We start from the raw sequence: 251 nt of genomic DNA, 5'->3' as shown, positions 1-251 counted from the left end.
TATGCAAGTTACTTGGTGAACTCAGAAATACTGATATCACAAAAATGCACCCAGTACACTCTGCAAAGTTATTGAATTTAGGAAGAACATCCACCTGTAGAAACTATATCAAAGCCAACATTGAAGCTTAATACAATCCTCTGGCTTGTTGGATCCTGTCTAATTGTCCAACCTACGCTGACATGGAAGACAATGTTAAATGTTGATGATGAGAGAGAGAGAGAGAGAGAGAGAGAGAGAGAGAGAGAGAG

This window comes from Octopus bimaculoides, chromosome 24, assembly GCF_001194135.2.
Source record: "Octopus bimaculoides isolate UCB-OBI-ISO-001 chromosome 24, ASM119413v2, whole genome shotgun sequence".
In the NCBI taxonomy this organism is placed as follows: Eukaryota; Metazoa; Mollusca; class Cephalopoda; order Octopoda; family Octopodidae; genus Octopus; species Octopus bimaculoides.
The sequence above is the reverse complement of the archived record's forward strand: the minus strand, read 5'-3'. Positions refer to the sequence as shown.